Raw genomic sequence first — 25,079 nt, forward strand, 5'->3', positions numbered from 1 at the left:
GCTGTTCCTCATCACCCTTGAGTATTAGTTCTTTTTGTCTTCCTAGTACAGAACCCACTTCGCTTCTCTTTCCCATCTCCCTACCACATGCCTGCTCATCGGAGTAGTACTAGGCAGGCCTCTCTAGTTTAGAAGATTTAATATGTTGTCAGCGAACCCTCTCTTCCTACCAAGTTTTATCCCCCATTTACTTATGAAGTATAGTGATCCATTGTTCCAAGGAAGATGCAGAAATGTGTTTTAACCTCACTCTTTATTAGTCAAAATACCACTCAAAGAAGAACTTCCTTCTCCACTTATATATAATAAAAAAACAAAACAAAACAAACCAGTCTCCAAGCTCTTGCTGCTTAGCGAATGGTGATATAGAAAGAACGGGGCTTCAGGCATCAGGAAGTAGAGGCAGGCTCAGCAGAGAGTTGAGAGAGTGGTAGGTTAGAGGGAGGCCCGATCAGACACTACCCATCTGGTCCTACATTGCTACAGGCCTGTTCTTCCAAATGCTCAACGGAGAGGGAAATTCTGGCATTATTTGCCTTGTAAATAAAGGAGGGTGTCAAGTAGGATCCCACAAGACAGTGGCAGCTGTCATACTGAGCTGTCAGGACTGAGGTTAAATGTTCTTTGGGTTTTTTTCCCCCACATAAGTGAAGGCGACTGCTGGTAATATGGGAAGGCGAGGGAGAAATAATATTTCACTTAGCAAAAATTAGGGGCCTCGTTTCCCGCCCATTAACATCAACTCTTGTAATGATTTTGCCTCAAATGGTGAAGAGTTAAAATCAGGCAGTTTGAGAGTAAGCTTCAGATAGGGACCTCAAACTGTCTGGGATCTTGAGCACGCCACACTCCAGGCAGCAAAGCCAATCACTAGGAGATTGGGGTATCGACTTGCCTTGAAGGGCTCCCTCTTTTTCCTGAATCTCAGATCATGGCCTTCTTAGAAAAGTGCTCTGTGACACTCTTATTGATCAGGCTTCAGAAGGGAGCAGAGCTGAGAGAGGGGGTTGGGCGGCCTCCCACTGTACCTCCCTGAAACCATGGCCTCATAATGTGCTCTGTTCACCCGGGAAGGACCTCCCTCATCTGACTGGGATTCTCAAAGCGTTCTAACTGGTTGACTCCTAGGTTCTCCTGGTCAGTTGCTCTCAGTGTATTTTCTTCTATATCTGCTCCATGTTGTCAGGTCAATTGTCATATGAGGCATAAGGGGAAGCTCTTTGTCTCCGGACAGAAGACACTTAGAAAAATGTCATTCCGTTCCCTCCCAGCTCTTCCAAACACTTTTCCTCCGTGGAGAGAATCCTAAGTGACAAGAACAGAGATAAATGGTTCATCTGGGAGACAAAGAAACAGCAGAACAGTATTTTCTTAGAGTATTAATTAATAACCTGCTAATTGTAGGATTTAAATCACATAAATGGCAGATACTGAAGTGCCATTTTGAAAGAGGCTCTGAGAAAAAGCATGAAAACCCAAGTTCCGTTCCATCCCTAGAGTCTCTCAAACACACACACACACACACACACACACACACACACACACACGCACGCACGCACGCACAGAAAGCTGGGTATAGAGGCACGTGCCTTTAGTCCCCGCACCTGTGTGTGCTCATAGGCACCGCTCACACCCACTGACAAAGAAGCTTTGCACCAGGTATCTCATGTCCCCACAGAGTCACCCCTGTGATTTTCTTAAGTGTTACTGATAAAGCCCTGAGGTTTACAAGCGCTTTTAGACTTATTTCTTTTCCTCTGGTCGCCATGAGCCAAAGCACAATGGGTGCTTCCCACTTGTTTTCTAAATGAAATGAAAATGTAGAGCGATGTTAGGTGCTCTGCTCAAGGCCACCCCAGCTCCCTGCAGCCTGGGTTGCTCACTGCTGTTTCTGAGCACAGACCAGCTGTGCTCTGTTGTGGAAAACAGTGTGTTCCCCTTAACACTATTTTGTGGGTAGGTTTTACTTGCCTTAGTTTTGCACCCAGACACCCTTTGAAATGTGATTTTGAGCTGGGGAAAGGTGACTTTCATGTACCCAAGGGAGGCTTAGCTGGTTGTTCCCTAGCATGTGCGGATGACTAAGAGAGCAGGGTATCTCAAGTGTTCCTCCCTCCCTCCCTCCCTCCCTCCCTCCCTCGATCTCTCTCTCTCCCTGTTAAAATAATCTCCTGTCTGAATGCACTGGAGATATATAGTAACCAATGGGAAAGAGAGACTGGTTAAAAAGTGACCTTTAAAACAATGATAGTAAGTGAGAAGAATGATTCTTTCTAGGTTGAGTCAGAAGCAGAGAGAGTTCCTCAATATAAAGTTCTGGGAAAAGCAGCCCCTTCTTTAACAGAAAAGACCAACTCCCTATATCAGACTTAGAGCTGGGGCTGCTTCAGTAGTGTCTAGGGAAAAGAGCTCATGACCCAACCTCTCTGAACACATACCTAGAAGTTTGGAAAGACAAACGGAACTGATGGGGAGTCGCCAGGACATTTGTGTAGCAATGTGACCAAGATTAGTTCCGGCCGAGAGACAGTTCCTGGCTCCGTAGCTTCTAAAGTATCTAAGACAGTGGAAACGTTTGTGATCAGCTGCGAGAATGTCGGGATCAACCCTGATGCTTACTGATTAAAGCAAGATTTGCCTGGGTTATTTTTAGGTTTTCCTAAGACAGAATCCCAAATCACCACGGCATTAAATAAACGGAGTTTCCAGCCAGCAAGAGTGAGAACATTGCCAGGGCCCAGGTTCACCTTGAGCTCAAGAATTATCACCTCCTCAGGCTCTGAGGTGCTGACACCACGGGCGAATTTTCCAAATTGAGAATTTGGGTCTCTTACTTTATTTTTGAGGTCTTTAAAAGAAGAAATGATAACCCGTTAGATGCCTGCTGTCATGTGACGGCTGCTAGGAAAACAGAAAAGCCGAGTGGGTGACTCATTGTCCTTTGAACAGGCCACTCTCAGTCTCTCCCACCCCACCCCCACCTCTGTTTCTGCTATACTCTACTTGGGGCCTGCTTATCCTCCCCCACTGTTCTACAGGAACGTGGCCACAGGCCTTCACCATCCAGAGTCGGTCTTCTCTCAGGCCAGCTCCACTCCTCCTGACCCCCTGGACCCCTAATCTTCTGCCCAACCAACACTTTTACAACCCAGCTTCCTGTGTCTGCTTCCTACCATTATCTTTCAGTATCGCTGAGCTCCATCCATCACAGGTTGCATGGCTTTCTCTCTCTCTCTCTCTCTCTCTCTCTCTCTCTCTCTCTCTCTCTCTCTCTCTCTCTCGATAGCGTGCCTCACAGCAAATAGGTAGCCCACCCCCACTGTCTAAAATCTGCTCTCTGGCTTGTGACTCATCGTCCCTTGGTGTAGGAGACAGGACTGTGTGTTCCTAAGAGCGGCCGACTTGTCATTTCTTCCCTCAGGTTTGTGCAGACTGGCTTCTCGTGTTCTCGCCTGTCAGAGCCAAGGTCATGTAAAAGCACTCTATTTGAATGTCTGCTCCCTCTTATCTGGGGCTATTGTCCTAGCCAATGGCAAGGACATAATTTAGAATTATGAGGACTCGGGAAGGCAGACTGGCTTAATGGAATGCCAAACCTAGCTTTGAGAAGGCCGGGGAGATAAGAGGAGGAAAATAACTTCAGCTTGGGGAGCCCTCCCTGCCCCCAGCTGTGGGAGAAATGAGAGACTTGGTGTGTGTTGTCACTTTATGGGTTCCCCTGCTTCAAAAAGGGGGTAGAACAAATGAATTCTAGTTCCCGGTATGAAATGAGGCTCGTTCCTTAGTTGACAGAGTATGAGGAAGGGGAATAGGGACAGAGACAGCAAAAAACGTTATCTAGAGGAGTCAGAGAGGCGCCGCCTCTGGGAAGGAGATCAGGGCAGACATGAAAGTTCTCTTGGGGGTGGGGGGAGGGGGAGGATTTGCCAGAGCAAAGGATTCAATTGCATGGGAGAAAATGTTAGGGGAATTTTTGCCTGCCTCTACAGAAAACTTTGCTGAGTTAAGGGGTAAGTAACAGATCTGAATTCTGATGATCTAAGGAGTGTGTGGGGCGGGGCGGGGCAGGCGGCCGCATAGCAATTAGTAGCATAGGCTTGGAGTAGAAGGAGCAGGGTTCTGATCCCAACTCCTGCATTTCCTCAACTGCAGACTAAGAAAACAAAACAAAACGAACAACAACAAAAGAAAACTCTCACAGGGAAGTAGCTGCACACAAAGAATGACTCCAACGGGGAATTGTACTGAGTATTAAGGGAGATACGGTAGGCGGTTAGTAGACTCATTGGCTCTTAGTAAAAAATAGTGCCATCCATATAGACAGATGGGATATTTCTTGATCTCCTTTTAGACAGCTTTGGCTTTAGAGTGCCCCGGGGATGCCAAGGAGGGACACACAAGCAGGCAGGCATTCTTCACAGAAGGAATGGTCAACGCATTTCTAGGAACAATAACATCTGATGTTAAGTTTGAAATTATTTCCTGCTCTAGGCAACAGTAGCTCTGTCTGTTCTCATTAGCCACAACATCTTTGGGAAAGTCTGCTGCGTACGACTGCTTCGTGTTAGCGCTGCTTTAGGACAGAGAGGAGACAGGCAACGTCTGGGCTTTGCCCGTGCCTCAAGTGGGAGGAAAGAGATGGAGCAGGAAGCAGGATTTGAACTCTGGGAGTGATGGATGCACCAGAGACAGCAATAGAGACCAGCAAGGGCAAGAGGCTTCCTGAAGAGAAATGGAATTTATCACATTCACACTGTCACAGGCAGAAGAAAAAAAAAAAAAATCCTGAAACACTGTTAGTTACTGAGCTAATCAACCCAGGGCTGGAAATTGACACAAGGACTGTCTCGGGCTCTCTGCCCGGGAGCAGTTTATCACTTCTGATTACATTAGGTGACTCACCTGGAGCGTGTGTAGCACATTCTAATCAGTCTGCACCCGGCATGTTTGTAAAGCCAGCGACACTGTCCTCTTGCTTCTGTGTACTGCTCTTCCAATGACAGGAAGACCCTCAGGTCCCCACCCTCAGATACAGGCAGAACACAGATTAACAACCACACAAAAACGCTTTTGCTCCAGATGGGATAGATTCTAAGGTGTTTCAAATATTCCTTTGCTCGGGCTGCCCCAAACACTTATCAGAGAAGTAGCCACCGTGATCATTGCAGTTACTGCCTCAGTCTTGGCTCCCTTTTAGGGCAGTGCCCCTACACACTCAGGCATCCCAGGCCTGGGGCCTGGAGTCCCATCCAAACTCCTGTTTTTCTCAGGCCCAGCTCCTTTCAGGTGGTACCACTGTGCCTGTGACCCCTCCTACTGTAACCTTGGGCTTTTTCACCATACCCCAGTTCCATACTGTTAGGGTTCCTGGTTCAATCCCTGTGTTAGTTTTGTTTTGTTCCCCCACCTCCCCACCTCCCCACCTCCCCACCTCCTTACCTCCCCACCCCCACCCCCACCCCCGAACTGAGGACCAAACCCAGGACCTTGTACTTGCTAGGCAAGCGCTCTATCACTGAACTAAGTCCCCAAACCCCGGTGTTAGGTTTTACATCTCGGCCTGTGCCCGGACAGAACACACCGAGACACCATGGTTCCACATGAAGATGTTTAATGAGAGAAGAGTAGAAGAGCGGAAAGGCGGCCGGCCACGAGCACATGGGGGCGATGGGGAAGGGGACAAGGGCAGCGAAGAACAAAGAGCAAGAGAGGGTAAGAGGAGGAGGAGCGGCAAGCAACCCCTTACATAGTCAGGCACAGCTGGCTGTTGCTAGGCGACTGTGGGGCGGAGCATACCTGGCTGCTGCTAGGTAGCTGTGGGGGTGGAGCTTAGACAGAATACCAACACATACCATACCCAGGAGATTCCCTCTACGTTCTGCCAATGGCAAGGACAGAACAATTACTCATTACCTTTTCCTGTCTCTTACAGAAGCCCCACAAGTGCCTGTCTGAAGTTTCTAGAGTTTCTTCAGGCCACCTCCCGCTTGTTCATTTGCGAACGCCTGTCTACCTCAGCCTCCCTGTCTTCTTTCTACTCTTCTCCATCCCTAATTTTGATTCTATACCTCAACTTCCGTCTATGTTGGAAGGGACTTAAGCATCCATTTGGACAGGGCCCCCAGCTTTTCTCTGCCTCAACCTTCTAGGGCTAGACAAAACCCTGTGAGACTCTAGGCACCAGGAGACGTGGAAACTATTAAATATATGTTTAGAAAACCAGAAGACAAATATAAACGCCAGCCACTTATCGCTTAAATACTTTTGTGAGTGGCTAAACGTTCTTCCTAGCCCTCACATTTTGGAGGCCGGTGCTCAGAGTCCATGGTGGCTGTCTAGCAGCCATGTTTGCTTCCCTGTTCCCCCCAGTCTCCTGCTCTACTCACTCACAGGGGCCTGGGAGGACACAACGGTCATTGCCGCCTGGCCCAGCCTTCCTCATAAGAGCTGGCGGAGCTGGTGGGCTCAGTCCAGGCCTTACTTTTTGTTCCCTTCCCTCAGGAAGCCTATGCCCTTTTCCCCCTCCCACCTCCTGAGGACCCGTGTGTGTCTGGTTTATCTCTGCGGCTGGATGTGATTGAACTGACTGCTACTCACTGCTTCTCTGATAAAGACTAAAGCTCTGTGGCTCTGTGTTCTGTGTAGTGACAGGCGCTACACTGGAGCTATGTGCTGGGATCTCAACTGTCGCTCCTTCCTCCGGGCCGGCTCAGCCCTTCAATGTGGGTAGAGATGGTGAAAGCGATTTAAGCAACAGGCTGAGACAATTGTTTTGAACCCAAACAAATTACACGGGTCACGAGAACATCCATCATTTCCCACCACCGGGACCGAAAGCCAGCGGAGATGGTCATGCATAATTTATCACTTAATCGATGGGAACCAAAGGCCACCAGGAGAATAACGGGTCTCCGAGGAAGACCTCTTTCTAGCCTGCCTCCAGCCTTTCTCTCTTCCTTTCCCTTTCTTCCTTCCTTCCTTCCTCCCTTCCTTTCTTTTTTTCTTCCCTCCTTCCTTCCTTCCTTTCTTTTTTTCTTTCTTTCTTTCTCTCTTTCTTTCTTTCTTTCTCTTTCTCTTTCTCTTTCTCTTTCTCTTTCTCTTTCTCTTTCTCTTTCTCTTTCTCTTTGTCCAAGCTCATTCTAACACAGGCTTGCTTTTTCTCAGCTTTCCTCGAAGCTGTTCCTCATGATGTCATTCTCCTCGGCATAGCCTTCCTTCCCTGCTTGCCTTCCCAGACCTTCTTTGCAATCAAGGGCAACTACCTGCCGGCGTAGGGCTCTGGCTTTAATTATTAGTTGCTCCCGCTGAACCCAGCTGCTTTTTTTTTTTTTTTTTAAAACGACTGTCTCATAGGCATGTTGAGGAGGAAGCCTGTTTGCCAGGGAGCCCAGAAATGGCCTCTGCTAACTTGAGTGCAGCCCCTTCTGAGTTCCCCATGCTTCCCATCGTCCTACTTTTCGGTTCCGGGCTCCCTTTGCTTGTTATCTTCTTGGGTCTCGCGTCCTTCGTGATTTTCCTCTAATGCTCATTTTATTCTTTATAATTAACCATCGATCTCTTTGTGTCGATCCCTTCAGAGTGTCCTGCCTGTTTATCCCTGTCCTGCCTCATAGCAGACACAGGTGCAGTGGAAGACAAAAGGAGCCAGCCAGCCTGCTATTTTGGATCCGATTTATAGGTCCCACCCCAAGAAGAGCCATTTTCAGTGTATCCCGATGGAGATGCTCTCTGATGAACCCTGAGGGTGGGCCAGAGAGAGGCAGCGGAACATGTGGGATGAAGAAATCAACAGCTTTGAACAACAGAAACTGCCTCACAGTCCTGGCAGTTAGAACTCCAAAAGCACGGTGTAGTCGTGGAGCCGGGATCCCTCAGAGCCAGCAGAAGGAAATCCTCCATTGGCTCTTCCAGCCACTGCCGGTTTGCAAGCGTTCACTGGCACTCCCTAGCTTGCTGCCCCAATGGTGGATGGATGCGCCCCTGCTTTTTCCCCTTTATATGTCACTCTTCACGTGGCTGATGAGGAGCCTGGCCGTACTTGGATTAGAGTCCACTCTAATTCAGAATGACTTTGCTTTAACATCTACAGTGACCCTACTTCCCAGTAAGGCCATGTTCTGAAGTACTAGGACTTCAGCTTACGTTTTGGTTTTTTTTTTTGTTTTGTTTTGTTTTGTTTTGTTTTGTTTTTTTTTAAGAGATGTAGTTCAATTCATGACAAGGAATATGCCCATTCTGAGGACAGCCAACAGCTAAATTTGGCTAAAGATGGGGGGTAGGTAGGGATGAGTAGAAGATGTAAAAGAACTTAGCAGAAAAAAATAACTGGAAAATAAAACTATAGACTAATTCACTTAGTCTACATAGCAAAGGTCTTTGCATCTCTCATTCCAGTCTAGTACTTTATAGGCCTCTGCCATCCGTCAAAAGTTAAGTGTATTCGTTACTATTCTCACGGCTTTGGCCAAAATAACTGTCAGGGTGGGAGGATTCCTTTGGCTCACAGTTTCAGAAGATCACAGTCCACCAAGACAGAGGTCTGTGGCAGCGAGAGCATGAAGCAATGGCTTCTTCCCATGGCCACTAAGCAAGAAGGGGAGGATATAAGCTAGAACTAGAATCATGTAAAACCCCCAAAGGCTCACTCTCACCAACCTGCTTCCAAATGCCCAGGCCCCACATCATAAAGGTTTCGCAACTTCCTGAAACAGGGTTCCAAGCTTGGAGGGACCAAGTTGTTCAAACCCATGAAGCCTCTGGGGGACATTTTACATTCGAACCACAGCTGTAGGATAGAAAGCTACCATATGGGTGAGCCTGCCCTGTTTTCTCATTCGCTCGTCTGATAGTCATTGAGTCATGAACAAGGAGGAATCCCACACAGTAGGGACTCAGTGATGGATATTACAGGCATGAGGGCTGCCACCCAGAGAAACAGCTCAAGGGGAGGTATTCCAAGTCCTCCGTCGTGACCTTCCTTATCTCCAAGGAAGAGTGTTTAGAAGGAATTTCCAACCCAGAAAAAACTACGGACAGACAAGAGGTAAAGCTGCAAAGGCAAAACAGGAAGTCATCTTACAAATGGAAAATGGATGGACACATGCCCAGGACGGTGGCAAGCCTGCGAGAAGTCTCCTGTGTCAAGGCCATGCCCTCTGTGGTATCAGGTAACTAAACCCTCCGTCTGCTAAGGCACACTTGTTATTCTTGTAACGAAAACAGAAAACCCTGAAGTGACCCTTCTGGACGGAACAGTACGACACTGTCCAGTCCTCAGCCAGGAGCTCAAGTTCAAGGGACACTGGGAAATTCACAGCTATGTCTCCCATGAATCACGGGGACCGGAACCAAGTCTGGACAAGTGAAGTGACTTGGAAGCCTGCCTTCCCCTCTAATCTGGGCCAGCAGATTAATTTCTAATGTTGGGAATTTGTAGAATGCCTCATGCTTCCTTGGAAAAGAGGAGCTGCTGATGTGTGACTCAGGAGAGGTGTAGTCACCAAAGTTCACGTTTTCCGTAGACTACAGACAGCCTTGGAACTAGGCTGCATTTGCAGAAATTATGTGCTACTCCCTATAACACACCTGCGTGGGATTACTTTTCAAAGTAAAGCAGCTCAGGGCTTGCTTGTCATTCAGCAAGTGACTGTCCCGTGAGGGGCTTTCCCTTGTGAAAGACGATATGCTTTTGCAGACGGTAGGAAAGGAGACTAGGATGCTCCTAGCTGTGTTTTCTTCTCATTCCACCAACGTAGTAGGACTGCACTTTGTTCCAGTTTTAAACCCAGAATGAGCTCATGAGATGCGTGCAGAAAGGACCTGCGCCACCCTGACCAGGTGACTGCACCAGTGCATTTTTTTCTTTTTCTCTCTCTGTGACTGCTTTAGAGATCATGGAAACAGATGTCAAGATGGCTCCTACCAGCACAGGCTGGTCTGCAAGTGATTGACTGGACAAAAGTGTGTGTGTGTGTGTGTGTGTGTGTGTGTGTGTGTGTGTGTGTGTGTGTGTAGTGGGGGGAATCAAAGATTGATGAATTGAAGTCACTGAAGTTTGTAGGGATTTTTGTTAATGCTACAAACAATCTATTTTGCCCTGATTGGTATCGGCAGTGAATTCTTCATAACTCACTTATTCACAACCTATATGTTCATAGACAGAGTTCTCAGGCAGATGGGAGGTATAACCCATAGGGGATTTGTTCATGCGTGCACCTGCCAGGGTAGATCTATCAGGAGGCCGGAAGAAGGCTCCAGATAAATTATAAAGGTTTTAGTAGGAAGCTTCTGGAAAACATTCCCATTAATGTTTAATTGTATTAGATCAGCGGTTCTCAATCTGTGAGTCATGATTCCCCCATATCAGATGTTTACATTATGATTCTTAACAGTAGCAAAATTACAGTTCCGAAGTAGCAATAAAATGGTTTTATGGCTGGGACTCACTACAACACGAAGAACTGTATTAAAGGGTCGTGGCATTAGAAGGTTGAGAACCAGTGTACTAGATACATTAGTTAACTGTGAAATAGTTCAGTATGCTAACCGATATTTCTACCCACAATTCCATAGCGACTTCCATAATCTCCCCCAGGAAAGATAGCGAGCAAACGGAAGAACAGACCATTCTTTCACTCTTGGGACATCTGAGGTTTCCTTTTCCACGGCCTTATCCCTATCTCCTGCTTGCTTTGTTCTCCCGGCTTCCTGACCAACTCCATATGCCCCAAACCACTGTCCTGCAAGTGTATTACAGAGCCGCAATCACATGATCTTATCTACCTGCAAGGTCCCTTCCTTTGCATTTTTTTTTTTAATATTCAAATCCAGGCTCTCAGACCCCATTCTCAGGAGGCTCTGGAAGTTTTTCTTTCCATCCCTCATCCACTTGCTTTTTCTCTGGATTCCTGTGGCAATAACAATTCTGAACACACCACTTATGGCTGGATTGTACAACAGCTCGCCCCTCTTTCGTGTGTCAGTCTTGTTCTCTGTGTTGGTGTGCTTCCCTATCTCTGGGATAAACACCAGGACCAAAGGTGACTTGGGGAGACAGGGTTTACTTCAGCTTACAATTTACAGCCAACTCAGGGAAGGAACTGAAGCATCTTGCTTACTGGTTTGGCCTCCCTGGCTCGCTCCACCTTCTTCTATGAGTAGCACCGCCCACAGTGGGCTTGGCCCTCCCTCATCAACTATTAATCAAGAATGTGTCCCATAGACTTTGCAACAGGTCAGTGTGATTAGGGCAACTTCTCAATTGAGGATCTCTCATCCTAGTTGACTCTAGTTTATATCAAGTTAAAAAACAAAACAAGACAAAACTAGCCAGCACACCCTCCAATCTCTATGAATAACTTTTCTGCCACCCCCTGTATCCTCCTCTGTCTTATTTCTGTATAAAGCATTCATCTGGCACAGAAACACAAAATGAGACAGGCCTTACAATTTAATAACAAAAATGCACACCCACTTATTATCTAAAGGAGAGTTCAAATTTAAGATTAGTAATATGTGCTTCGGTAAAAGTATGATATATTATAAAAGTTAGATCACTGTTTGAAAGGATATCCTAAATCTGCATGTTTAGGATAAAGTATCACAGCCTCACCTCTTTACTTGTTTTTTAAATATTTTATATGAAAGTGTGGTTTCTTGAATCATTTTCAAAACATACTAGTTTAAAAAATTGGGGGTCTTACAATAAAACCCCTTTAAAACCATGGCAGAACCATGCACCTTGGTTCATCAAAGGCTTCTGTCAACGCAAAGCAAACATGGCAGGAATTGGACGGCTACTGAATTTCAGAGGCAGAGCCTTGACTGATAATTCATTATTCAGCTACTTTTTTGTTTGCATTTAAATTTATAATACACAACCGATAAGAAAATTATAATTTAAAAAGAAATCACGAGGAAAACATCTATATTAGAGTCAATTAAAACAGCAGGAGCTTGTGTATGTGAGAATGCATGACTTGTGTGTGTGTGTGTGTGTATGTCTGTGTGTGCGTGAATGTGTGACAATACCAGCATTCTGTAGCTTACAGGTTCTCCTTTCAGAGCCATAGTTAATGCACTCAAATAACTTACTATTTTCTTGACTCATTTGATGGCTACTGAAGAGAGGGTTTAATTTTTATTAGTGGCCTACAGATATTCTTGGTTATTTAATATCTGAAGAGGTTTTATTTATTTACTTGTTTGTTTGTTTGCTTATCAGTTTTTGAAGACATGGTTTCTCTGTGTTGCTCTGGCTGTCCTGAAACTTGCTCTGTAAACCAGGCTGGTCTGAAACTCAGAGATCTTACCTGCCTCTGCCTCCCGAGTACTGGGATTAAAGACATGCGGTACCCCATCCAACTTGCAAATTTAAAAAATCTTACAGTCAGGCAGACTTCAAACAAAGAAACCAAGTGGGTGATTTAACTTTTGGTTTAAAGACAGTTTTGTAAAAGATTACTTCGTTCAAACCTATTTCACTGTTATTTCCTGTTTTAAGAATAATATACATGATTGTGTTTGCCTGACCATGTTTCCTTGACAGTAAAAACTATTCTGGGCTTTTGATGGCTGACATCCTATCAATTCTTTCAAGAAGAAACCCCACAAAAGTAATTGAAGCCACGGATACCTCCAAGATGAGGCTCAGCAGTGGCCATCGATGTTAACAAAGAAAGGGTGACTCCTCTTCATGTGTATGTACAGGGGTGCCTTGTCTGCTTGTCTGTCTGTGCATCCTGGGCACACCCGGTGCCTTTGGAGGCCAGGATGGAGCAGCAGACCCCCAGAGACTGGAGTTAGGAACAGTTGTGAGCTGCCATGTGAGTGCTTGGAACTGAACCTGAGTTTTGAAAGAGCATCCAGTGTTCTTAACCACTGAGCCGTCTCTCCAGCCCAAGAAAGGATATCTTAACAAGTGCAAAATTTAAAAAAATTTTTTAACCGCACAAAAATTTCAAATTTTAGTATAGCCTAATGTCTTTCTTATATAACTTCTAATAAGCATGCTAAATATTTTAATTCTGTGTACTTTAGAATATCGGCTTTAAGTTTAACATCCTCTAAAATGGGAGACGAAAGTGACGCACAAGTACTTGGGAATGCTAGAACTGCTAACTCATTCAGGGGCAGTGCCAGGCAAATCCCTGAGTTTAAAGCCATCCTTAAACTGCCTAGCGACTTCCAGGGCTATATAGATCCTATCTCAAAAATCAACCAATCAATCAAACAAACCAATACAGCAATAGCAACAACAGAAAGAATCTCTAAAGCAAAAACAACCAAACGGTGGATCTCAGACCACACTGATGACCGATCTTGCCTTGTTACTGGACTCAGGCTAAGAAATGGATTTCTGAGAACATTTTTTAAGCTAACCACAACCTGTGTTTTTCATACGCAGTTCTTATGTGTTTGTGCATAAAAAGAAACAAAATTAGGATAGAGCTGCTGTTTAAAATAATGATAGAATTGCATACATAATTGGTCTATTCACTGTGCAGTATAAAGGTCAGTCTTAGCAAGATAATCCAATCGGCACTTACCAGTGGCAGAACACAAATATAGCTCTATGTTGCCATCTCCTGGTTATTATGTATACTACACTTGCACTTGTCTGTTTCCCATCAAGATAATGCATATATAAAATATTTTGTTATTAATTTTACTTTACTTTTTTTTTTTGGAAAAATGATCTCATTGGGTAGCCCAAGATGACCAAGAACTTAAAATCCTCCTGCCTCAGTCTCCAAACTTATAAGATTATAAACATGTGCCACTATATCCAGTAGGATCTGGAATCACCAGCAACCTGGAGAAGCAACAAATTCAGAGGACTGTTTTTCTATAAAGATGCTATATTTTATGACGATATACATTTATTTTCTTATATCTTGTTCTTTAAACCAATAACTTAAAGCTTGAAAAGATTATGAAAATGGATAAGAAGATTTTCAGTATTTTAGTTTCGAGTTCAATGATTTCCTGGAAAGAGCTTTACTTTGCTTTTTTTTTTTAATTATTATTTTACCCTTTTAGTTTTTTGAGACAGGGTTTCTCAAACTCAGAGATCTGCCTGCCTCTGCCTCTCAAGTGCAAGGATTAAACTTGTGTGCCTCCACTGCTTGGCTGCTTGTGTATCTTGAGAAAGGGTTTCTATACATAGTCCAGGCTGGTTTCAAAATCCCCATCCTCCTGCCTCAGTTTCCCATACACAGGCAAAGAACTTCCCTCCCAAGGTACCCAACTGTAAACAGCTTGATGTTCTCTCCTTCCAATAAAACCAGCTCCTGGCCCCTTTAATGTATTCTGAGCTCAGTGTGTTGGTTGAAGTAAAAGGCTTAGACTACTTAGAAAATCTTAGAGTCTCAACATGGCGACTCACCCAAACGCAAGGCCGAAGACGAACCATTTGATATTTGAGGAACAGCTTCTGGGAGGTAATGCGCTCCAGGGGAGGCCGTCCAGCTTCTTCAAAGCGCACCACTTGATTTACACTCTAAATTTACCGTCTCATTCGAGGTTTTCTTTTTAAATTTATTTCTTTTATGTGTATTTGTGTTTTCCCTACGTGTGTGTTTGTATATCGCGCACTTGCCTGGCGCCAATGGAGGCCAGAAGAGGGCGTCAGATCCTAAGGCTGGAGTTACTGCGGTTGTGACAGTCACGTGGGTGACGGGAATCCAAATCTTTGGAAGCACAGTCAGTGTCTCTAAGCCACCTCTTCAGCCCCTACTCTTAATTTTTAGTGAGAAATTGAACCATCCTTGAGATTAGGAAAACATGATTTTTTTTTCTTCTTTTTATAATCATAAGTTTTAGTCATTTTACACATTCCACAGTCTCCAGGGTTAAGGCGACAGGATCCCTGTTGAGATTCACGAAGCAGTGTCCTGCTGACTATTTGAAGGTGTTTATGTGAATTTCAGGATTGTAGAAATTGAATAACACCCTTTTAGTGTCTCACTTGCTTATCCACCCAGGGTGCTGCCAATGTGCTTAAAGAGTGGGATTAAAGGCCACTGTTTCCTTTATTATTCCTAAGGAAATCTGCTAACTTACTTTATTGATGTCAGAATAAGCTATAGATCTGTAACAACGTTATTGTCTTAAATATTTGCAACAACAACAACAAAGTAGCCTTTAGTAGCTGAAGTTTCTTCTGTTGGGAGAAGTGGATGGCTTTACTATTTAGTTTATGTTGTAAGAGAGAAAAACAAATAAATGTTTGAATTTTATTAAGTAAAGCAAGAGATACTCTGCTATTGTGACTCCCGCGCTGAGTCTCAGCCTGGTGTGCCCTTCTCTGTGGCACTCGCAACATTTTATTGCCCTCATTCTTTTACTATCTGTAAACACTTAAAAGAATGATGACCGTGTCTTGTATATATTTACCCATTTATTGATTTAATAAAAGACTTCGCTTGGCACCAGCTGTGAGGAATACAGCAACAACAATAAACTCCCTTTCCCGCAGAGAACTTAAGGAGGGTAGAGGTAAGAAAGGAATGGAACACAATTACACGTCAGTGACCAGAGCTGAAGGAGTGGGAAAGTGTGGAGAGGATTACGACTTTTTATAGGATAGGCAAGGAAGTGTTGACTTATGGGATATTTGAGCAAAGACCTAAAGGGTCATGTTTTTACGTCTCTAAGTAAGCAGTGTTTACCTAGGCCACTATCCAGGAAATCACGGCAGTTAGTGAAATCTAGAAGCACATCAGCAGGGCTCTAGAGGCAGATAAGAGGGTAGACAGTAAGAAGGCAACGGCAAACCATTCGGGGGTAGAATGTTCCAGAAATGAGGGTGAGCGAGTACCAGTGCTCTGTTTGTCTGTCTGGTTGGCTGGACATCCCTGTGGCTTGGCTGCAGTGAGAAAAGGAAAGAATCATTTTATTCATCTTACTAGTAGTATGTGAAACATAGTAAAAATTAATGTATTTTTTAAAAAAACTAATCCATCTATATTTTGGTAATAATATAAAAATATTGTCGGGACTGATGAGATGGTTAAGATCACTGGCTACTCTTCCAGAGATCTTGAGTTCAGTTCTCAGCACTTACACGGTGTGATGCCCTCTTCTGGTATGCAGGCATACATGCAGACAGAATATTCATACAATAAAAAAAAACATAAATTTTTAAAATTATTAAAAAATATTGTCAACATTTCACAAAACCTGAATTATTCTAAATATTTCTCCCCCCCTCCTCCGCTCTTTTTGAGACAGGGTCTCTCCATGTACTCCTGGCTGTCCTGAAACTCACAATGTAGACCAGGCTGGCCTTGAACTCACAGAGATCTGCCTACCTCTGCCTCCCTAGTGCTGGGACTAAATGGGACACCATTTCTGGTTTTAGCTTGCATTTTTCCCTTCAGACAAGGTTTCACATAGTCCAGGCTGGTCTCAAACTCGACGCATAGCTAGAGATGACCTTGAATTTCTGATCCTTCTGCATCCGTATCCCAAGTGCTGATGTTGAAGGCAAGTGCCCCACCCCTGATTAATGCAGCGCTGGGCTCAAGCCCAGGGCTTTGCACTTGACAGGCAAGCTCTCTGCCAACCAAGCCCAGGCCCCGAGAGTCCAGTCACTTCTATGACAATGAAAATATTTTGATTGCTGTCCTGACTTGGTGCCATTAAAATCGATCTGACTTTTGTTCGTTCGTATTTTTAGATCAGTTCAGGATGTTACATTGGAAATATTTTTACAACATTCCTACCTGCTTCTCTTTGGGCTTCTGTCAAAAATCATAAGAAGGAACTATGGTTTGTAGTGAATGTGAAAACACTGGGAAGTGAGAATGGCCACGCAGAGCTCCTGGCGCGGTTATCAGCTCTTCTCAGGATCATGTGAAGAGACGCCTGGTTTAAAGATTTCGTTTTGTTTTAACAATTTACCATTCTTAGGTATATCAGGTCAGCATTAATTTTTCTTGGAGAGATGTCTCGTTTGCAATGCACACACACACACACACACACACGCATACACACGCACACATGCACACACACACATGCACACACACACATGCACACATACTTTCATACACACACACACACACATATACACACACACATACACACGCACACATGCACACACACACATGCACACATACTTTCATACACACACACACACACACACTATGACAGTCGTCACAGACTGGACGAATGAGCTCATGAAGCTTCTGCCTGCTCCACTATGGTCCACTGTGGTCCACTGAAGCCCTCAGGAGCTAATGTTTCAACTGTTGTTTTTGGTTTTGCATTGTTTGTTTGAAATCATAGCGACTGTTAACTTTATCTGGAAGATTGTATTTTCCATTTGCCTCCATGTTTTTTCCGATTCATACAAACATATACCTTTCCCAAGAAACAGTTGGACGGTGTACAGACTGAAAGCCCCGGGCTTCATATTTGGCATTACCAAAAGAGAAGGAAAGAAGAAAACAAACTGAAATATAAATTGTAAAAGATTTGTTTTCTCAAAATCACTAGATAACTTGGGGCATGTAACTGAATCTGCAAGGGAATAAAACATTCTTCCTAGCTGTGCCACACCTGTAGTTCCAATACCAGGAGATGGTGGCAGGCGGATTGTGAATTCAAGGGTAGCCTGGGCTCTATACACAGTGAGACCCTGTTTTACAAACTGGAGACTGATCGATAGCCCTGAGTTTGTTCGCCAGCCCTGGGAGCAAAAGTGTTGTCAAATGTCTGTACCTAGCCAGAGAGCCCTAGCTGCAGGGAGGGGGAACTCAGAGCATGGGAGCCAGGGCTCTCCAGGAAAGAGGGGGCTAAGAACCAACTCACAGGCTATGAGCTTTGTTTAGTGACTTGAGGGAGGAGCTACAGTAGCAGGGCTTTGCTCTACATTGGCTGCTGTCAGGCGACTAGGGCATTTCTGTGACTGGGCATCCCAACCTAATCTCTAGGGAGAGGAGAGTCACATGAAAACAAGGCCGTCGCTTTTGACGTTTTGTACTCATTTTGACCAAGAAGAGGGGATTAGTGTTTTGTAGTCAGCAGTGGCCTTGTTTTTGCCTGTGCTTTGACATACATAATGAAATGCTTAGCTCTGTCTGTGTTAGCATGGCTTCTGAGTAACTTGTCTGAAGCAGGGGTGTGTGTGTGTGTGTGTGTGTGTGTGTGTGTGTGTGTGTGTGTTTTCCTTCTTTCTTTAATTATTTACTTATTTTATGTATATGAGCACACTATCACTGTCATCAGACACACCAGAAAAGGGCATTAGATCTCATTACAGATGGTTGTGAGCCACCATGTAGTTGCTGGGGAATTGAACTCAGGACCTCTGGAAGAGCAACCAGTGCTCTTAACCTCTGAGCCATCTCTCCAGCCCTGTGAGCTTCTTTCTACAAAGCAGAATACATGCATAACTGTGTCAGGCCAGCTCCTCCTCCTCCTCCTCTTCCTCTTCTTCCTCCTCTTCCTCCTCTTCCTCCTCCTCCTCCCCCCCTCCTCCCCCTCTCTCACTTTTTATATTCCCTGCTTTCCTTTATTTTGTGCAGTACTGAGGATTGAACCTAGGGCCTGGCTCTATCCCCAGGCCTCCATTTCAATAGGATTTTTTATTTATATCTATACAGGTACATGTTTGTGTGGGTATGCATGTGTGTGAATGTGTGCACATGTGTTTACATGTGCGAAGACTAGAGGACATTATCAAGTGTTGTTCCTTAGGAGGCCCCACGAACACTTTGTGTTTTGAAACAGGCTTTCTTACAGAGCAGGCAAGGCTGGCTGGGCAGTGAGCCCAGGATCCACCTCTCTGCCTCTCTGGCACTGGCGTTTTAAGCACATGACATCATGCCCAGCTTTTTTATGTGGGTTCCAGGGATCCAGCTCAGCTTGTGTTTGCACGGTCAGCACATTATAGATTGACCTGTGCCCCAGCTGCCCTTCATCTCCTGCTTAGTTTCAACATTTTCATTCAAATATAATGTACCAGAAAAGTACACGACTTTCAAGTGAATTTTCAGAAAACAAACACACAGGCTGAAGAGATGGCTCAGCCATTAAAGGCGAGGCTCAAAACCAAAAATGTAAGAAAACGAACACACCCAACATGACTTCCACTCACAAAGCGGAATGTTTATCATTTATGTTAGAATTCGACTTGTCTTAGCTACTGTCCTAGTGCTGTGGTAAAACCCCATGCCCAAGGCACCTTGTGAAAGAAGGCATCTAATTGAGCTTAGAGGGCTTGAGTCCACAGTGGCAGAGCAAAGACACATATGATGGCTCTACTTGGCTGTCAACCTGACTACATCTGGAATGACCTAAATCCCAAGTGGATGGGTGCACCTGAGAGGGATTTTTCTTATTGAATCACTTAAGGTAGGAAGGCCCACACTAAATACAGATCTTTTGAGGTGGGAAAAAAATCTCAGAACTCGGCCACACCTCCTGGGGGCAGCCTATAGAAAGGATCTGGACGAAGGAAGCTTTTGCTCTTTGCCTGCTTGCTCTCACCTTGCTGGCAAGTCCACCCCTTCACTGGTGTACCGCCTACTTCTCGAGCGTTTGAATGTGAGTTGAGACATCCATCCTTGTGGACTGAACATGTACTAGATTCGTTACAGCTATGGTTGGACTGGCTGGACCACAGCTGTAAGTTAATAAATCACATGTATCCGTTCTATCAGTGCTGTTCCTCTGGAAGACCCTAATCAATACAGCACAGCAGCAGGGACAGTGGGGAGAGCTCACATTCTGATCTCCAAGCAAAAGGCTGAGAGAGAACACTGGAAATGGGATTGGGATTTTGAAACCTCAAAGCCTGCACCTAGTAACACACCTCCTCCAATAAGGTCACATGTCGTAATCCTTTGCAAACAGTTCCACCAACTGGAGACCAAGTATTCTAACCCAAGAGTCTATCGGAGCCATTCTCATCCAAACCACCACACCCCTTTTCTGTGCCTTTCAATGTTATTGACCCCCAAGGCTATTCGCTATCAGACTTCTAATATTGTAGGGAGCCGTATTGGATTTGGGCCTGGCTGCTTTTTGACTGTATAGCTCAAGGTGGCTACGTGACTCTGGGCTGTATGGCCACAGATGCTCACCCCTAGGTGGCTGCTGTAAGATTATGAGATTGTTGGACAAAAGCCTCTCCCAGGAAGACACTGGGAACAATCACAGGATGTTTCAGCCTGAGCAAAACACCGGATGTCCCTGAGCAGATTCCTGAGAAGGGTTCAACCTTTTCAAAGAACATGTCCCCAGAAGACTGTTGCTCCTTTGTTTAAGGAGGATATCTTGCAGTTTAGTGATTGACCTTATATCCTTGGGCACTTCCCAAACTCCCCCACTCTAAGCTTCAGTTCCCGCTTCTATTCCTGCCTCAGAGCTTTAAATGCTGTACATTTCTCTCAATAAACTAGACCTTGAAAACAGAACTTTGCTTGGTCTCCTTCTTCTCTTCACCCCCTTGGCCCGCAGGTAGAAAGCCTCTTCGGGACCCTGAATAACTGGACCCACTGGACGGGTCATAATATGACAGCAGTTTTGCCTGATTTCGATCATATAATAAATGGAGGTGCGTAGTACCTATTCTTTTCGGTCAGGCCTTCTGAACTCAACATAGCATTTACGAGGCTTGTTAATGTTGCAGAACATTTTCATTGCTGAGTGTGTCTTACTGTGCAGACACATCATGCTTCACTTGTTCCGTAGATGGCAAGAAGTTTGGCAGCTCCCATTTGTTGATTGGAAGAGCGCTGCCATGAACATTCTTGTTCACGTCTTCGGTGAATTCATGGATGCGTTCCAGTCGTTAGGAGTATAACTCGATACATTTACTACTTTCAGGGAGAATGGCAAACATATTCTCACACTGAGGGTTACAATTTACACCAGCAGTGTAAGAAACATCTGTGTAGAAGATGTCCAACATACTTATACTTACCCTGAACACAGACAAGGATGAAAAAAAAATTAACGGGTTCGAAAAGGCTACTATTTTCATTTTCTTAACTTAAAAAAACAAAATGCAGATTTAGTCATTTGCCTTGTGTGTTTGCCTGTATATCTGTATGTGTTTCATGTACCTACTTACCAGTCCCTGGTACCGAGATGTTTCTGAACCATCACGTGGGTGCTTTGTCCTGTACATGGGCAACAACTGCTCTTAGCCACTGAACCATCTCTTCAGCCCTGCTTTTGAAGATATTTATTTATTTTGTGTACTTAAATATGATAATATAGATTCACAGCTCTTACTGTCTAATATTATCTCCATCAAGTTGTACTAAAAGATTTAACGTTTCACAATTCTGGAGGTAGGAAGTCCTAGATCAGTGTTTTAGTTTGCCTTTTACTGCTATGAGAAAAACACTGACCAAAAGCAACTTGGGAGGACAGGGTTTACTTTGTCTTACAGCTTATAGTCCATCATGAAGGGAATTCAGGGCAGGAACTCAAGACAGAAACCTGGAGGCAGAATCTGAAGCTGAGGCCAAAAAAATGCTGCTTAGTAGCTTGCTCTCCTGAATTGCTCATTTCGCTTTCTTACACCCCGGGTGCCAAAAGCCAGCTTTGGTATCACAGGGTAAACTGAGGCAGGCAGCGGTGGGCTGTGGTATTGGTCCTCTGGGCCAAAAGCCACTGACTTTCTTGCTATTCTAGAACCAACACCTGCTGGCTTCCTGCAATTTAACTCTTTCTTGCTATTCCAGGGTCAAAAGCTTCTGGCAATTTTACTCCTGATGATAGTGGCAGGGGTTAAGAAAAAAAAGCTTAGTTACTTGGGTTCCTTTCTTTTTGGCTCAAGGGCCCCTCCCTGGCCAGTCTAGAGGCTCGGGGTTTGTTAACTCTTTGTGAGACAGAGAGAAAAGAAAAGAGAGTCAAGCACATACACGAACTCATGCACACACACATACACACATTAGTCAGCCCTGACCACCTTTTTCATCAATTTCACAAGTGCACATGCATACTTACATATGTACAATATGCCTACATATATATGTACACACATATAGACAGACATATACATATATAGATTTGGTAGAGGAGAAGAGCCCCAAACAGTCACACTTTATTTTTTCTCTCAGCCTTTTTATACTGTCTTAGACAAAATTTCTTTATAAAATTACCTTATAGACAAAATGTTACACAAAAGGGTAGTTACAGAAGGATTTTGATAGTAAGTTAAAAATGGTGTTTCATTCTATAAGCTCATTATAAGTTCAAAACAACAGTCTCACACAGCCTTGCTTTACATAGTACACACCTATGGCTTCATCCTTGGACCCGACCTAGAATGAATGTTTTTCCTTGATCTCAAATTTCTCCCAAGCCTACTTCTCTTCTTAGATTTATGAAATCTCATTGTATTCCTTATTCTGTAGTCTTAACTTACTACTCTATGAGGAGGGGACACATCTATTCTTGATTCTAATGTTATTACTTTTCTTTTTCTGGTGAAACAACTAAAACCACCTCTCTAAATATTCTTCTTAAAATTATTTGAATCAAATCGGGACTACTATAAAGTCATTAGTTCATCTAAGCAGCATTAATTCATGAAAGTTCATCTTCATGTTGATCTTCAGGAAATTTGCCCAATAGGGTAGACCGATGCCCAAGAATCATTAGGCTATGTAATAATGGCAGGAAAAGCAAATCAATAGCGAGAGGCAATCCTGAGATGAAGTCTCTGGGCTGTGCCTCTCCAGAGCGCATCCATCACAACTATGCAAATTGGTGGGCCATCTCCAGGAAACTCGCTTGCTTGCCGTAGCCTTTCCTAGATGACTTCTGTCACCCAGGACTGCTTATTCGTGTCTGGTTCTGCCCACAGTGGGCTGGGCTCTTCCACATCAATCATCAATCAAGAAAATGCCCCTGATCTGTAGAAAGATTTTAATTTAGCAACATAGCTACTCTGATTAGAATATAGACATGACCTTGGTATACATCTTTAATCCCAAACAATGAAAAGTTAGTTCGTAGAAGGAAGCACCTATATTTGAAATTAAGAGGCAGACAAAGTGATGAATCAGAGAAAAATTTGACAGAACAGAGGGGGGAAAAAGAGGCAACTTGAGCAATGGATAAAAAAAAGGAGAGAGGACAGTTTTACTGGGACAGTTGTACAAAGACCAGTTGGAGAGAGAGAACAAGCTAGACACAGGTGAAGACAGCATGAGCCAGAGAATAAGTTTAGAACATATTGCCAAAGATAGGTATGAGGCCAAGTAGAACAATTCAGTCAGAAGCTGAGAGAAGCCAGTTTGAATCAGGGTGCACCGCTCTTGGCAATGTGTTCCGGGTTCATCCAGTCTGACAGCGACCTCCTGTTCTCTTCTTTCTCCTCCCCTTCTCCCTCTCCTTTTCCCCCTCTCTGTTTCTTTCTTTGTCTCTCTTTGTGTTCTCTACCTGTGATACCCAGCACCATAACTGAAGCCCCACCTACCTCTATTCCCTCTAACAATTTGTTTCAGCCATTTTTATTCATTTACTTATTAATCAGTCAGAGAAAGACTGGCCAGCAAAGTTCATATAATATTATTTGGTAAGAATGTGCTCATCTGGAATGCAACCAGATCTTGGAGGCCAGTATTTAGCATTTGAATACATAGCAGCACCAGACCAACCCCCAATATAGACCAGAGTGGAAACTTGATAGTCTATTAAAATAGATATTAAGATTTATATTAATTTATCAATATTAGTTATTACATTGCTAGTAATTCATTAAATATCTATTAACTCAGTGGCATTGTGAATATAATTTAGTGATATAATTAATTAAAATTGAAACTATAATTCTTTTCAAAGATTAAAGGAGAAAAACCTTGATCTCTGGGGCTGCCAGATGAGTTGTTGGTAATATTTCCACTTCTGATAAAGACTCTAGAGACAGCCAGGCATGGTGGGGCAGGCCTTTAATACTAACATTTAGGCGGTGAAGGCAGGAAGATCTCTGTGTGTTCCAGGACAGGCAAGACGGTATAGTAAGATCCCTTTCAAAAACCAAAATAAATTAAAAATTTAGAAACATAGAAACATAAAAGTCTACGAAGCTCTCATTCAGTCTGCGTTTGAGGTTCACAATCTGCTGCTCCCTGTGTTCAGATTATCTCCCGGCTCAAAGTCTTTGATTTTTCTTCCCTTGCTTTCCCACTTAAGACCTGAGCAGCTTTGGGCCTGTGGTGTGTCTGTTTTGTTGATTTCCTATGTATAAAGCAGAAACAACAGTATGTATCTTACTCTTTTTTTTTTTTTTTTTGACCAAGACAACTCTTTATTATATATGAGTGCACTGTAGCTGTTTTTTTTAGACACCAGAAGAGGGCATCAGATCTCATTACAGATGGTTGTGAGCCACCATGTGGTTGCTGGGATTTGAACTCAGGACCTCTGGAATAGCAGCCGGTGCTCTTAACCACTGAGCCATTTCTCCAGCCCCCCAAGACAACTCTTATAAGGACAACATTTATTTGGGGCTAGCTTACAGGTTCAGAGGTTCATTATCATCACGGTGGGGAACATGGAGGCATTCAGACAGACATGGTGCAAGAGGAGCTGAGAGTTCTACATCTACATCTTTATCTGAAGGCTGCAAGCAGAATACTGGCTTCCAGGCACCTAGGACAAGGGTCTTAAAGCCCATGCCCACAAAGTCCCCATAGTCTATGGCAGTGTCCACAATGTTCAAAGTCTCAACAAGTCCAAAGTTCAAAGTCTCTTCTGAGATTTATCCAATCCCTTAACTTGTAATGTCCAAAGCAAGACAGGAAACCAGCTGGGTAAACTCCAAACTCTGTATCTCCATGTCTGACATCAAAGCAGTCTTCATATCTCTAACTCCTTTTTCATCTTTGTTGACTGCAACAAACTTCTTTCTCCTGGACAGGTTCTACTTCCTGTTAGTGCTTTCCTCAGCAGATAGCCCAAGGTTCTAGCATCACAAATATCTTGGGGTCTCCAAGGCAATTTCAGTGTTACAACTTAATTCAATGTCTGGGATCCACACATGAACTTCTGGGCTCCTCCAAAGGGCTGGCATCACTTCTCCAGCTCTGCCCTCTGTAGTACTTTAAGCTTAG

At 44.1% G+C, this 25,079-nt stretch overlaps 1 long non-coding RNA gene across 1 annotated transcript; it reads right to left on the minus strand.

Moving 5' to 3' along the window:
* Positions 1-237: 237 nt before the first annotated feature.
* Positions 238-3,219, minus strand: LOC116911020. Its single transcript, XR_004389300.1, has 3 exons — positions 3,174-3,219; positions 2,439-2,557; positions 238-1,337 (listed from the first exon to the last, which is right to left on the minus strand). It is a non-coding gene; the product is annotated as an uncharacterized LOC116911020 (long non-coding RNA).
* Between the last annotated feature and the right edge of the window lie 21,860 nt (positions 3,220-25,079).

This window comes from Rattus rattus, chromosome 10, assembly GCF_011064425.1.
Source record: "Rattus rattus isolate New Zealand chromosome 10, Rrattus_CSIRO_v1, whole genome shotgun sequence".
NCBI lineage: Eukaryota > Metazoa > Chordata > Mammalia > Rodentia > Muridae > Rattus > Rattus rattus.